This window comes from Cygnus olor, chromosome 14, assembly GCF_009769625.2.
Source record: "Cygnus olor isolate bCygOlo1 chromosome 14, bCygOlo1.pri.v2, whole genome shotgun sequence".
NCBI classification, from domain to species: domain Eukaryota; kingdom Metazoa; phylum Chordata; class Aves; order Anseriformes; family Anatidae; genus Cygnus; species Cygnus olor.
Genome location: NC_049182.1, coordinates 5,153,420 through 5,165,525, shown reverse-complemented (window position 1 = coordinate 5,165,525; position 12,106 = coordinate 5,153,420). Strand labels below are relative to the sequence as shown.

The following is a 12,106-nucleotide window of genomic DNA, read 5'->3' as shown; positions in this document are numbered from 1 at the left end:
TTGTCTGTTTTTGATACCTATATTTTCTTAAATTGTGGCAAACCAAACTTTATAAAACTACTCATGTACATTTTTAGGTTCGTCAGATTCCCGATTTTTCCAAAAGTAAAGTATGTAAAATTCCAGTTACTGCTTCTTTGGAGCTATTGATTTCAGGTGATTTATACACTAATAAAATGAACATGGTTAGAAAAGTTAGCAATGCATAACTACAATCCCTTTCTTTAAATTGCATGACATGCTGGGTCCCACAGGTGGTTTTAGTTTAGTGTAATTAAGATACCTAAATAAGGGCAAATCAGAGATACTTGTGTTTAGTTAACCCAGTACAGTGAAGCCTTATCTGGTCATTAAGATAACTTATAAAGATTATAAGAATTTTCGTCTATTTTAAAGAGAGAATAACAAATGGAATTAATGAACTGTTTTGTACAAATGCAAATGTTAAATCCAGAGAATATATTATGTAGTTTGCTCCAGAACACATGCTATTAAAGAGTATAATGGGCTCCTTGAGTTATTTGTATTGAAATCCAATTTTTCCTGATCACTTAAAATAACCACCCTCCCTGCCACTTCAGTTCTTTGAGAACTTTTTTGAAATGCCTTTAACTCCCTATGAGATGCTTTGTATGTCTTGTTTTGGCCCTCTTTTCCACCTTCTGTTTACCAAATGTCACAAAAAGTAGCATCAAGCCCTATCACTTGTTACAGTGTTCTGATTTTATGGCCTTAATATTAGTTATGATATGGTATATAATTTCAGAAGAAAGATGTGCTTTGAAGTCTAATTATATAGATACATGTGGCCTCTTCTGCGTATGAAATTAGGCTTTGATTGTCATATCTCATTCTTTAAGCTTGTGCAATAGGAACGTGTTCCCTTCAATGCAGTGGCTATTTTGGCTGATGCTGGACTTTGTTTTCAGGATGACTAGACAGTATTTTTTTGTTTCATGGGCAGCAGTCATGCTTCCTTGTTTTTTTGGATTGATTTTTTTTAAGGAAACTAGAATTCATAAGGAAAGCTGTCAATAACTAGTTCTGAAGTGCTAGTTAAAGCCTTGTTCTGATGCTTTTTTTCTCCAAAAAACTTATCATAAAACAGTACTAAAGCCACTGTAAAATTACAAATAAATATGTATACTTAAACAATTTGAGCAGTTTGTTTTATTTACTACAGCTGTGTGTTCTTTCTTGATTCGTCCTGTGTTGAAGTGGAATGTTTTATCTAACTGAAAGAATATGTTCTTAGTTTTATAAAACATGATGTTTCATTTACACTTCAGTTTTTGGTTAGCCAGGAAGTAAGTATGAGTATGAAAAGTAAATTAATATCAGCTTAAGACACTGTTTGGAGCTGCTTTCTCCGATCAGCTGTAACATTTGGACACGTTAACAACACTTGGTTTCACTGCCAAGTAAAAAGTGTATTTTGAAATTTGTTTTCCAAAATTGCAGAACCTTTCTGGGTAATACTGACAGATCTGTATTCACATCCTTGTGTTTAAACAGTATCATAATTGGTTTTTCAGACTTCCTTGTAAGTTGCAGATACGCACCCCGTACAGCCAGTAGCTTATATTTGTACATATATATGGACTTTGAAATAATTTGTTTTTCACCTAATGCTCTAACAATGTTGTTTCATCTTGTTCTGACTGAACAATGCAGATGTACAGCTAAATTGGAAAAAAAAAATCATTCCATTGTATTTTTTTGAAGAGGTAAGTATTCTCGTGAAGACACTGATAAGGTTTCTTGGTCACTTTGTAAAGCTGTCTGATGTAACTGGGGAAGTATTAAAATAGTTATTAAAACTATAGTATTAAAACTATTTAAAAAAAGTATTAAAACTATAGTTATTAAAACTCTAGTATTAAAATAGGTAATGTGTTTATGGTGTGTATAGAGGTAGCTCTGCAAAGATGAGTGAAGGAGTCTACCAGTAACAGTCTTAAGACTAACGTGTTTATGGGAGTCTTGCAGGGAGACTCTCTTGGCTGCCCAAGATACCTCTTCCTCCATGAATGGAAATTCCTTCAGGGAGAGAACAGGACTTACCCTGGAGCTCTGGATCCCGGCCACGTGGCAGTGCTGTTGCGGGCTGTGGGGAGACGTTTGGTCTCATTATTTCTCCGAATTTGTCTCCAAATAAAACAGCTGACTTAAGGATGCAGGTATAAACTCAGCACCCTTAAAGCCCATTTAACGCCTATGTGACTTCTAAGGTGGCTAATAAAACACACCCAGCAAGCACAACATCCTGAAATTAAAAAAGTCAGCCACTTGGTGCATTAGTACAAGCGAACCCGAAAATACCGGGGAGCTTTCCCATTGTGCTGTGTAGGCTGGTTTGGGAATGGGTAATGCAAAGTATGTCTGAAAGATTTTTCCAGGGGTAAAAGAGAGCATCCTTGGTGTTAGCAGGGCACTGCAGAGAGTTCATGGAGTTAAGGCATGCCCACAAGTTTTTATCACTGCTTGCTTTGTAATTAACAGCCCAGTTTTTACTGCTGAGATTCTTAATTTCTGAGATCAGAATATGGCTTTCTCTCTCCTACAGAGAGAGCTCAAGTTCAAACTGAAAAAGTCCCTGTTTATTTCCATTTGTTAATTTCCCCAAAGGTTTCAAAAAACTCTTCCATTTCTTTTTGAAGCATTTCGTTTCTTCTCTCTGCATCCTCCTTTGCTCTCTCTGCGTTCCTCATTTTCATCTCCACGAGGCTGTGCTGCTTGCGCTGCTGTCCCAGTTTTGAATGCATGTCCTTAATCTCTGACTGCAGCTCTCTGTTCCGCTGCTCCAGGCTGTTTGAAAGACGGACATTATAAATTATGGTTTTTCCCCTTAATGAAGCTGTAGCTTTTAATTTTTTAAACATATGTTCCTATAAATACAAATATTAGCAGCCCCTAAGCGGGCTGTTACGTGCCCCTTGTTAACCTGTGTAAGAAGGATGGCATTTTTATACTGATTTTTTCAGGAGATAATGCACCAAAGTTGCTCTCACTGGCAGATTTTCTTCTGTGAGGGAAATCTAATGTTAAATTGTCTTTACCCAGCATTAGAAGGAGCTTCAGCCCTATGCACCTGTTTAAATTCTTGGGTTGTGCGATGTGATTTTGATGGAAGAGGGGTGAGGAGGCAGCAGTGGCACAGTGCTGTTTCAGCATGCAGCGTTTTGCAGCACATGCAGGTGTGGCCTTGCCCCCGAGTGTGCATGCTTAGTCTGATGTGGCTCTTGGTGTCATCTCTTCAACACCCGGGTCCGTCCATACCCTGTTTTCTGTCAGAATTCGCTGTTCAGCACTTGATACTAGGGCTCACTTTTCCAGTTTATGGTGTTATATATACATATTAAAAAAAAAAAGGGGGGGGGGGCAATTAACCTTACTTATCCTAATTTAGAGTAAATACAAATAAGCATATGGCCAAAGCAGTATTTTTGGGGAGATGCTTTTTTAAATCATTTCCTTACGGAGTACTACAGAAATCTAACAGTAAATAGCAGTGCAACTTCTTTTAGGAAACACTGAGGATACCAACTTGAACTGCAAGGGGAAATTTAAGCAGAATTTAATGAGGAGTTTAATGATAATTAAGAAAAAAAAAAGTGAACAACCTAGGAACAGTTTGTTTACTAAGAAGAAATTGGTGACTACCTCCTTAGGAAATTAAAGATTTAATGGATTTTTTTCTCTTTCAGTGTTCAAGGCAAAGTGTAATGGAAAATTAAACAACTTCAGTGCTGTCTGTTGAAAAATGCACGTTAAAGCATATTATGTTTTAATCAAATAGTTATTTTGCATGATTTATACCTGTAGTTTATAGCTAATGATGCTGTATTTAAAATGTTCATTCCTTTTACCTACATGACAGAAAAAACAGCAACATTTGGAAAGTGGAGCCTGGAAATGCTGCCATGTTGTTATTTTGATAACAAGCTATGGGTAAATCTGTATTCAATTTCTCGTCTGAGAAAGCTGGAAAGTACTTCTGAATGCTTTCCTCAGATTTTTAAATTCATGGTTTAAAATGTGTAAAGAATAATGACCTACTGCTTACCACCACTGCTGAGAACCCAGCGCGTTTTTCTTTAGAGAAACGTTTAATATTGGATTAAGGCTAAAGGGAAAAATACACAATATACCAGATGCTTTTCAAGAGCTCTGCACAGCCCCGCTGAAAATCTTATATGTGCTCTGACGTTTCCCAGGCACGTCACACAGAAATGGGCTGAAATTACCAAGCGGTTGCTAACTCTGTCCTGTAACGCTGGCCCTGGATGCTGCTACTGGTGGTACGGCAGCAGCAGCACCTGGAGCCCCCGCAGCAGTAGCATGCGGTACGAAGCAGTTCTTAAAGCCTTTACCTTGCAACTCTGGATTCGTACTCTGCCTTCTGCCTGGACATCAGCGTCCTCAGGCAGGCCAGGCGCTGCTCCGGGGAGCTGGGGCTTGCTGGCTGCTCGCTGGTGGAAGGATGGCTGTTGCTGGTGTCCCCTGGGATGGGTCCTGTGTTTTCCTGAGCCTCCAAAACGCCTCCTGTGGCTGTGTTCGTTTCTTGGGAGTCTTCTGGGTGACTTGGCCCTGTCAGGTACCTTGAAGGAGGATTTTCCTCAAACATTGTTGAGCAGTGAGCGTCTGCCCAGCCAGCAACATCCGTCCCCTGCGGGCTGCCAGAGCCTCAATGCCTTTTCTGTTTCACGGGGGAACTTGTTTTCGTGCCTCTCTCGCTCTGCCTTGTCATAGCCTGTGAGAGTTTTCTTCCTTCCCACAGCTGTCTGAAGCTTTTCAAATACTTGGAAATAGTCCATTTTGCTGGAGCTTGGATCTCGTTTCAGGCTCTGGTTTTGCTTTTTGTACGCTGTGGGCTCGAGTGGCCGTGCCCGGCTGCTTCTCGGCCCCTGGATCTGCTCCTGCTGTCCGACCCTCTCTATTTTCAGTGTTATTTGACTGACATCTGCGGGTGGCCCATTGCAGAGCTGCCCACCATGGAGTTGTTTCATTCCTGGGCTGGAAGATTATTTCTGTAGCCAAAGAAAAACCATTGAAAAAATATTTTTCACACCGCAAAGCACAGGACTCTGTGCTCCCCTTTCCAGGGGTCAGAAAAGAGACAAGTCCCAGCTGTTGGCTGCTCTCTCCCTGGCCCCTCGGCTGTGAGGAACATCTCATGGTCGTCGGAGGTCGCTGGGCCCCTGCTGGCCCTGTGAGGAAGGCAAATGGCGGCCCTGCGAGTGAGGCAGGCCCAGGCCTCTCTGCGTGATGTTGCGAGGGCAAGAATGTGGAGGGGAAGGGGATGTGGGGCACTCCTCAGCCCTGCTTCACAGCCCTGCTTCAGTTCCCACTACAGAAACTACTGGATAGGAATAAATGTGGGGTGTTTGGTTTTGCTGCCTATTCTCACAGGAGAATGGGTACGGTACAGAAATATCCTGGCTGTAACTGAAGGAAGACCAAATGTGCAAACAAGTTGAAACTGTCTCTTATTTTTAAGGCACTCATTCAAATGATTTGGGAAGTTATTCTTTCTCCCCAACCCCCACCTTTTCAGTCTCTTGGTATAAGTAAGTGGTGTAAGAAATGCCAGACTGTGATCTTGTACAGACTATCACCTTTTCATCAGCTTTCTGATAGTAACAGGAAATTGTCAGATTAACTAAACTTCCTAAATTCCACTCTAAGAGCCCCCCCATCCTTGCATCATTGCCAAAGGTAAATCAAACGGCATTCACAAACTCGCCCATCAGAGGGGAGCACAGCACCAGCTCAGAGGGGTAGGCGTGGCTGCATCCAGTCAAAATCCTCAGTCTTAGCGGGGAAAAATGCAGAATTAAATGGTCAGTCATGCCTAGCAAAATCGTTAGTCACAAGGCTGCGGTATGTTCCTTGCTGAGGAGCTGGGAGCTCATTCAGGCACTTTTCTGAAATCTCTTCAGTAGGAGGGAGATGTAGAAAAGTGCAGGGGACTAGTGGGAGCTTGCCACAAGGATTGCTCCTCTGCTGCACCTTTCCTAGGCATCTTAGCACCGATTCAGACACTTGCGTTAGCTGGCACTCCTACGATAGAGCTCTTTCTAGTTTTGCGTTTTTGCTAATTTACTCACCCTGACGTTATCTCGGAGCTGATGTGCAGTGAAAAGATAACGACGGACGCACAGACTGAGTCCTCTTCCCGCTGCCCCTCTCGCCAGCTCACTTCCAGCGCTGGCGTTGTTCCAGAGCGACGTGAGGAACGTCAGTGCTGATCAAAGAACAACCAGGGGGTGGGGAGGATGCGGCTTCCCTGCTTGTTCCTGGAGGTCAGTGCTGGCAGGATAGCAGGGCAGCTGGGAGGAAAAGAAATTGCCCCTGGGATGAGTCCTGCCATCAGTGCATGAGCTGGCCTGGCCACATTGCGGGGGGACAGAGGAAGACCCCAGGGCAAAAAGCTGCCATGAGGGCGGATGCACGGGGCCTGCTTTGAGGGTGGGGTGAAGGCAAGGCAGAGGGGCCTACCAACAGAAACATTTTCTTCAACCTTGAAACTGTTTTCTGTGCCTGGTTGTGAAGGCAGTCCCATAACAACCCCTTTGCAGGGGGCTGCTGAGCTGCAGGGGCAGGACATGGAGCCCATCAGGGTGCAGCAGCTGCGGTTTCATATCCTCTGTGATTCCTAGCCTGACTGTAACATCAACCTGGCACCGCACCACATAACATTGATTTTTCCACCCCTCCACCTCTGTATTTACATTTATTCATACACCCTGTTTTTCATGCACCTTCCCCATGTCTGGTATTACTTTCCTCACGAATTAAGGATCATCGATGGAAAACATTGTGTATTTTTTGCCCAGAGGCAGAGGAAGCACTCTGTTCCAGACTCTCAGCTTGCATGGAGCTGGGATGTTTTGAAAAATTGTTTCTTATTTTGGACTGACTTCGGATGGAGCTTGCGATTCTCCGGGATGACCTCTCTGCAGAGTGCAGAGATGCTGCCATGTGTGGTTAAAATGTGACATGCCTGAAATAGTTCCTCCAGGCGAGCTGTGGGATGCAGCCTCCCTCGGTCCTGGTGCGGCGCCAGCCGCCTGTTCTGCGCATCGCGGCCGGGCCCTGAGAGAGAGAGAGCGGCGTACCCCAGCTCGCCTTTTGCAGGACATCCTTTGTGCTGCGGACAGATGACCTGACCTGCGACTGCTCCAAAAAGGATGTCAGATTGCCTGGGGACGTGCTTTGGGGTTACTGCCCAGATAAAAGCTCGTAGCTTCCTTTACTCAAAAGCTGATGATAATTGCACTCTGCTTTTGCAAGCCATGTTTATCAGCACTTTCTCCTCTTTAACTTAGTGGTAGAAACAAGCTTGGTTGCCAGCTTTGGGAAAAGAGAAAAAAAAAAAAAAAAAAGAGTCATCTGCATGCAGCTCATGGGGACCTCCTGGCAGCCTCAGCTATTTGGGTGTCGAAATAGCCTGTGCCACGCATGCAGCCAGGTGGTTCTCAATCTGCTGGACACGAGTGTGCACTGGAATGGTTGGAAAAGGTTAAAAACCAGGACTGTGCTTGAGCCGCCTCACTCTCAACAGGCCCCTCGTGCTGGGCTGGAGAAGACATCCCGAGGATGTACCAGCAGCCAGGAGAACCGCTGTCATCATCAGGACGGAGTCGGAGCTGTGTGTGTGATGTCAAGATGGATGGACGGATCTGAAGTTTAATAATTTTAGGCATTCTTTGGGATAATATTTTAATTCTGTTTGGTTGGTAATTATTACGTGTTGGCACTTAAACACCTATGCTGAACTTGAAATGTTTTATAGTTATTTCACAGCTAGATTCGCCCCATACGTGTATATGAGCTGTTTGCTTGTACGCATTTATTCAGACTGAACTTCCACACCTGCTCTGTGATGTAATGGAAGAAACAGTTCTGGATTGGGCTCTTACACAACGATTTGTCTTGAGCTATGTTTGGAAACTGGAACTCAACAAAAATGCACTAATTGATTTTCTCATTAAATGGAGCTACTTGTAGTCAGCATGTTTTGCATCTAAAGTTGACTTTAGTGCTATCTTAGTTTTCCATTAATGAATTGGATGTTTTGCTCTTGCTGTTATTTTTCAGCTTGGATTTCAATGACTGTAGAATTTTGAATCCTGTAATCTCATCTCTACTTTTATTTTTAATTTATCAGCTGTAAGAGGAAAACAAGTTTCCTGTGTTTTTTTTTTTTTTTTTTCCCCCAAATCCCATTTGGTCTTTTTAACTCTGAACAAACTACTTCCTGTGCTGAATAAGATGTATAATTGGAAATAATAGAAAAGCTTTTCTCTGCACCTGCAAAAAAGAGGCACAGCACAAATCAGCCTTGGCTCCGAGAAGCTCCAGGTGCTTACTGACTGCCCTGCTTCAGGTGTCTCAGTTTTCCAACTTTTGGCAGCAGTCCTGTATTGCTTGATATCAGTCTTTTTGTAAAGAGAAACAGAAACAAAATAATAAAAAGCAAATGTTCATAAATTGGTTTTAAAAGCTAATTAAACTTTAATACTTTGTTTGCCTTTTTGTGATCCTTGTTCTTGTGCAAAGGTGTTGCCCTGTCCTAGAAGGGCTGAAAAAGACGCGCACTGCTGAGCTTTTCAAGCTTTGGGGCTTGTCAGAAATATTGCAAATTGCCCCATTTGTTTTTCATGTATAAATAAGGAGGTCTGCAGGAGATAGCATCACAGAAAGTGAGCGCACTTGCCTTTGGGCCAGCTGGAAGCTGCTCGAAAAACAGGGCTGGAGTCCTCTTACTGCATTTGGGTATTTTTCCCTCGTGCAGGGCTGCAGCTGCCTGGGGTGTCACTGTCCCCACGGTGCCACCGTCCCCAGCAGCTGGGCTCTGCCTGCGGCCGCGATCCCTTCCCCATGGCTGACACCCCCAAACGTAAGGGGCTCCTGCTGCCAGGGCGCAGGAATGGGTGGGAAAGTCAGAATGATTTATTTATTTTTTGACCCAAGGAAAGCATTCAGCCTCTTACCCACTAGATGTCACGATTGGGTCTGGATTGGTGCAGGAACCTGAAACCTGGCGAGGAAAAAAAAACGCAATTTTGTCAAGCTCAGTCGCCTTTTGTGACCAGCATTTTGTGAAAGCAAGCCAGGAATTAATTTTCACAATTTAAGGGCAAAAAGATGAGTGAGGGGGCCGTTCAAAACACGGCAGCTCCCGGCAGGAGAGGGCACTGTGTGCTTGGCTGTGCCACGCAGCCTGCCCTTGGGGTGAGGTTATTTTTGGAGGGAGGGGGCAAAATCCCCGCTCCAAGGGACCCCACAGACCAGAAAGTGGGGCTGGGGAGGGCCGCACCCGGCTCCCCACACGGGCCACCCCTGTCCCCGCGCTTCCATGAGCAGTGGGGAAAGGCTCGTGAGGAGAGGAGCTTGTGATCCCGAGCCCCCTGCTTTTTCTTGGTGGTTTTGAGCTAAAATGCGCATGGCACAAGGTGCCGGCTTAAAGTGGGGCAAGGGGTTGCTGATGGAAAGGAGTGGGACAAACACAGGAGCGAATTTGGGTGAAGTTGGGTGTCAGAGCTCGAAATGCTGCATTTGGTGACTTAAGCATTGCTTACCTCTTTGCTTTAGGTATAAGGTTTCCATTCGGGGGGAAATGGGGTTTCATTTGAAATGCATGTTCGAATTAATGCCCTCGTCCTTCACTTTCCTCTGTACAATAACTCCTATTGCAATATAATGGGGAAAAGCTGACTGAAAGAAACCCTCCCAAATTGCTGTTCAGGATTTTGTTTTTAATCGTAGAGAGATTTCATGCAATTCCCCCCTTATTTATAATTTTAGCTCTGCGGATCTGAAAGGAAGGAGCTGAGGTGTTTGGTCTGCACAGTGCTGAAGCCAAGCTGACCTCCTTGTGCTTGGAGGACGAGCCCTCGGCCACTCACCGGGACCGGCTTGTTCAGCTCAGTGTTTGGCCTTCGGGTTAACATCGTCAGGAGATGCTGATTTTCAGGCTGTTATTTTGCTTTAAGGATTTTTTTTTTCTCCCAGGTTCTTCCCGAGGCACGTTTCCATGTGGGACTTTTGTCTTTGCACAAGGACAAAGCTTTGTCTTTAAAATAGCAAAAAAAAAAAGAAAAGTTGAGAGCTTCTGCAATCCCTCTGGAAATCAGTTTAACAAATGTCTGCTGCTCCACTTAAAGCGAGCTGTCGTGTTTAGCTGCATTTTGGATGGTGTCTATAAACACAGCAGCTGTCTGCATGCAAACGGGACTTTCCAGCAGTGCATAATATGAAAAGAATCTTATTACTAAAAAAAAAAAAAAAAAAAAAAAAAGGCAAGAAGGGCTCAATGAGCTCGGATAATGCCAGCTTCGTATCAGCTCCGACAGCAGTCTAGACATCTTGGAGAGTCATCAGATTAACGTGATGCACATTTGGCATCTTCAGCTCTATGTTTTTCAAGCAGAGCTAGGAAAAAGGAGCTTTGCTCCATCAGCAGGTACAGACCTCAGGGGCTCCCTGTTTCCTCCATCCCGCTTCTTACTTATTTCTTTTCCTCCTCAGATGTTTGTGTTTGGACATCAGAGGCGACCTCTTCCATGAATCACAACTTCAGGCATGCCTCAGTGACCCTCATTTAACGTCATTAACCTCATTGACAGCAACTGTAAGCAGCAGCCTCATTCCTAGCCCGGCAGATTTGGGGTCAGGTGCTCCCGAAATACCATGGCTGGTGCACAGGGCTGTGTGACCAGGAGGGGAAATACCCAGTGCTGGCTCCAGCAGCCTCGCATCAGATGGTGGTGGGAGGCAGGGACCAGGAGGAGCGTGGTTGGAGGAAGGTCGGGAAAACCTCTGCTCAGAACCTGGGGCTTCCTGCAAAGCTTTTGTTAGGGGGAATTCTCCTGGGGCGGGACCCTGGTTGCTTCCTTTTGGCCAAGCAGCCGGCTGCATTGCAGGGCGGCAGCACTGTAACGCATTACAAAAGTTGGCCCCAAACCTGATCCCTTGCTGTTTAGCAAGTTCTGTTACTTGCTTTCCAGTCCAGGGACCAAAGTGGGCTCTGTCCCTTGTTGTCTGGGGAGGTGATGGGAAGAGGCTCAGCAACCTTCCTGCACCGAGATGGTTCCCAGACAAGAAATACCAAAACACCATGGGAAAGGCTGTTCTTGTGATGTCCTCTGGCCCATCAAAGAGGAGAAAAATGTCAGGAATTTCCCAACAAAATCCTTGGTTGTTGGTTTTCTGGCTGAACTGTCCAGAGCTGGACAGGATGGAAAGGAATGAACTCTCGTGGGTTTGCTGCCTTACCACAAGCTCCGAGGTCATCTGTTAAAGGGATTTTTTTTTTTTTTAAACCACATTCAAACAAAATCTATTTGGTGCTTCTATTTTTTTTTCTTTTTCTTCTGGTTCATGTCAACACGATCGTGTTGGGTAATGTGTGCGACTTGTGCGCCACTGTGCTGCCTGCATGGTGCAGGATGGTGAAAGCTGCAAGAGCCGAGAGGCTGGCTTAGTGCAGCACTGCTTTGCCAGCATCCTGGGAGGACTGCAAAATCCTCCAGTCCCAGGGAAAGATACAAAAGAAAGGGTGAAGAAAGGAGATTACTTTTCCCCACCCCTCTGCAATTTTACTTGCTCTGCCCGAACATTTAGGCTTTACCTGCATTTTGCCACTGACGCTGCACCCAGAATCTGCTGTGAATTGAAACCGATGGGTTTTATGCAACTGCCTTCAAATTTCCCTCACCGTTAACTTTGACTGCGCTGTGTCTGTCCATCCCCATGCAACACTGACCCTTAATTGATTTCTTAAGGAAACCCCTTCCCGAGAGGACCTCCCTTCCCGGCTCTGGTCGTGCTCCTGTGCTGCCTCGCTGCATCACCCAACAAGTTATTTTATCCAGACAAAGCAAGCTCTGATACCAGTAAACCCAGTGGAAGGAATAAATATATGCTCTTAATCCATCTGATTAGAGCCCCACAGGGTGCTCAGTTTGGTCCTGCACTTGGGCACGGTTTTGGGGAGAAAAAAGTGGAACCGTGCATGAGGCTGGGAGCAGAGGGCTCAGCGGGGGCGCGGAGGGAGCACAGCCCTGTGAGGCCTCGCACCAAATTGCCTTTCCCAAAC

At 44.9% G+C, this 12,106-nt stretch overlaps 2 long non-coding RNA genes across 2 annotated transcripts; one reads left to right on the top strand and one right to left on the bottom strand.

The window, feature by feature from the left end:
* Positions 1-1,208: 1,208 nt before the first annotated feature.
* On the bottom strand, positions 1,209-4,511 carry LOC121077738. The gene is made up of 2 exons (XR_005824279.1): positions 4,374-4,511; positions 1,209-2,808 (listed from the first exon to the last, which is right to left on the bottom strand). It is a non-coding gene; the product is annotated as an uncharacterized LOC121077738 (long non-coding RNA).
* A 501-nt stretch (positions 4,512-5,012) lies between these two features.
* On the top strand, positions 5,013-8,535 carry LOC121077737. The gene is made up of 2 exons (XR_005824278.1): positions 5,013-6,305; positions 6,582-8,535. It is a non-coding gene; the product is annotated as an uncharacterized LOC121077737 (long non-coding RNA).
* The last annotated feature ends 3,571 nt before the right edge of the window (positions 8,536-12,106 follow it).